Source organism: Ursus americanus, chromosome 17 (assembly GCF_024610735.1).
Source record: "Ursus americanus isolate L20-20 chromosome 17, mUrsAme1.1.p, whole genome shotgun sequence".
Classification (NCBI taxonomy): domain Eukaryota; kingdom Metazoa; phylum Chordata; class Mammalia; order Carnivora; family Ursidae; genus Ursus; species Ursus americanus.
This window is the reverse complement of record NC_142143.1, coordinates 24067925-24071243: the sequence shown is the minus strand read 5'-3', so window position 1 is coordinate 24071243 and position 3319 is coordinate 24067925. Positions and strand designations below refer to the sequence as shown.

The window sequence follows — 3319 nt, the reverse complement described above, 5'->3', positions numbered from 1 at the left end:
GATATCCAATAAATATCTATTTAGTGATTCAGTGAGACTGGTTGCCAATAATACATGATAATACGGATTTCATTGTTATCAACAGTCATGGATTTATTATTTGGTTGTTCCAGCCGATTTAATAGGCAAAAATCTTGCCATGGCCAACAGAAAACTGGCCAATTTCTTTGCTTATTCGGAAGGCTGAATATTTTTTTGTCTGTTGTTAGCCATTTCCTTTTTTGTGTATTATTTGTTCAAAATCTTTCATTCATTCCCTGTAACTATCGAAAGCCTCATCGTTTTATATATTGGGGATATGACCTTGTTATCATAGAACTTTTGTTCTAGCAGAGAAAAATGACATGTAAATGAATGCTTACATGTTTTAGGTAGTGGCGAGAGCTATGAGAATCAAGGTCAGTGGCTTCAAGAGAGATTAGGTGTGTCTTCACACAGGGGGTCATGCAGCATCTTCCTGATAACATCACTTTTGAAGAAAGGGAATGAGCTAAGAAGATCTTGGGAAGAAAGGGGTTGCAGGCTGAAGGAATAGCACATACAATGGCTGAAGGCAAGGCCATACTTGATATTTTGGGGCTACAGCAAGAAGTCAGTCTGACTGAAGCAGAATCAGTAACGAGAGAGTAGTAAGAGATGAAATTGAAGAGGTAACAAGCTAGAACATAGAGGGTCTCCTAGGCTACTCTTTCATCTTTTGAATTTTCTTTGGAGTCATATGGGAGCCACTGAGGGCTTTTGAGCTGAGGGGTGATGTGATACGGCTTACTATTTAAGGATTACTCTGGCTTCCCTACAGACAAAATGAAAGGGGAGCAAGCAGGAACAAGTAGAAGGCTCTTGCAATGTTTTGTTGGAATAAGAAGACAGCTTAGATAGGGTGACACCATGGGTAAAGTGAGAAGGGGTCAGATCCTTGTTGCATTTTGTAGTGGAGCTAATAGGGTTTGATGATAGATTGAACATGGGACCGACTGAGAAAAATGAAGGAGTCAAGAATGATTCCAAGGTTTTTGACTTGACCAAACAGAAGAATGTAGTTGCCATTTACTCTATTGCTTTATTGAGCCATATTTGGTATTTTTAGTGACTCCAGAAAAAGCCACGAGACATCAAAGGAACAGTATGCTGGGGTCGACATGGTGCTTGCTTTCTAGAGCCAGGGGTCAACCAGTAGACTGAAAGCAGTCCTGGCCTGAGTGGGGTCCTGGCGGCAGTGCAGCGGCTCCCACCTACTTTGGCTCTCCTTGCCGTCTCCTTTTCACTCCCAGAAACATGAGCTCCGGTGTGGCTGTCTCTAATGGCGTCAAGGGTTTCCTGATATGCAGGTGCACAAGCCATCCCTGCCAGTGGAGGTGAAGAAGCACGAGAAGGTGGTGCTCTAAGACCTACAGGAGGACAAGAAGGTCCTCTGGGAGAAGGGCCAGGAGGTCCTGGTAAGTGACATGGGCCAGGCTGGTGACAACCCCTGTGCCACCATTGTCAAGACACTGGTGGCCAAGGACTGCCGCAGCATCCTGTATGATGCAAACTAGAAGAGAGAGGAGAGCAGGAAGGGGGCCTTGTGTTTATCCCTGGGACCCCCGAGTCTGCAGTCCTTAAGAGCAAGATGATCTATGCCAGCTCCTAGGATATCATGCAGAAGAAGCTGATGGAGCTCAAGCATGAATGACAAGCAAACTGTTAGAAAGCTCAGGGCCAGTGCACCCTGGCAGAAAAGCCGGGGGCAGCACCCTTCCTCCCTGGAGGGGCAGCCTTTGTGAGGCCCATCCAGCCCCCTGCCTGGAACGTCCAGCAGCCCCGGACCTGCTGCCAGGGTGGCAGGCTGCCCGGTCCTTGCAAGAGCAGAGGGGTCGAGGGCATTCCGGCAGGGGGAGGGCAATCTCTTCACCGTAGCTGACTCACAGTACCCAACCCCACCTCAGGGACCTCCTCCTTCCTTCCATCCCTGAAGGCTCTAGCCTTCCTAAACCACTTTTGTTTTTGTTTTCCTAAATCACTTTTGATCTGATTTTTTCTTGGCTTGAAGCAGATCCAGTGTCCCCTAGGCAACACGGTTTATGGAGGGCCTGGATTTTTTCAGCAATGGTCCTGCTACCCACGTGTTCCTCCTCATTCCCATACTGCCCACCTCTTACCGCAGTAGTGACTGTGCTCCTCTGTTGAATTCGGGGTGTGAAGGGAATGTTGTGGACAGGACCACTCCCTATTGGGACCAGTTCCCCTCCCCCTTCCCCATGGTTGCAGCCACTTATGGAAGCAGGACAGTAAGAGACCTTCAGTTAAAACACGCATACATGCACACCCCAATTAAAAAAAAGAAAGCAATTGTGGTCTGCTAATGGCCATGGTCATTGGTTCAGGAGTGGGCATATGACCTTGGACAACCCCATCAGAGGTCCAGGACATACATTTAACAATCTGGGAGAGCTACTCCTTCCACTAGAAATGAACATGCTCCCTGAGGCTTCCGGTAGTCCTCATGCTATGAGAGGAACCTGCCCTAAGATAAACGTAACATCCTAGAAAACACAGAAAAGAGATAAAAAGAAAGCTGGGTTCTTTTGAGACATGTTTGAGTCACTATATCCATTCTGACCTGAAATCTATTCAGAGGCCATTCAGTGACATGAGCTAATAAACTCCCTTTTAGTGTGTATGTGAGCTTGGGCTGTGTTTTCTGTTACTCGCCACCAGGCACGTCCTAATTGACAGAAGCGGCTTTCTATGTAAACGCTGTCCACCGTTCTCAGGCAGAATGCTCTCGCCACCCGGGATCTCAGAACACAGGAAATAGTCACTCCAGAAAATCTGCAAACCATTTGGGGCTTAGGATTGGAGAGTGACATCATGTTCTGGGGGAGGAAAGGCCACCGTCAGAGCGTAAGCTGTCCAAACTCCTGGAGGAATGGATCCCAGGAGCTGTCAGAGCTGCAGACATCACCTGGCATCTGCTGGTCTCGGCCGCTCCCCCGGCAGTGAGGGCTGGGGGTTCCTCCTCAAACAGAGGGTCTTTGGCAACTTACTTCTGAAATGAAATGGAAACTGATCCTGAGTGTGGAGTCTCCGTGAATACCAACAGCATGCTTCAACATTTGTTTCTGGAAATCCTTTACCGATTTTTGTTCCTTTCAAGACAGTCAAGGTTTGTGACAAGCAGGACCGGCTGTGAGTCAGATCGCCTGCACCTCTGTCCGGGCTCCCCAGCGCTAGTGGACCCAGAAGGGCTCTGGGGTTGAGGTCAGCCGGCAGATACGGGCCCTGAGACATCCCCCTCTTGGCAAATTGTCTGCGCAGGGTAGTGGCTTGAGACCCAAGA

General features: G+C 48.3%; 1 pseudogene; it reads left to right on the top strand.

Moving 5' to 3' along the window:
• Window positions 1–1275: 1275 nt before the first annotated feature.
• Window positions 1276–1763, top strand: LOC123780604 (cofilin-1 pseudogene; annotated as a pseudogene).
• The last annotated feature ends 1556 nt before the right edge of the window (window positions 1764–3319 follow it).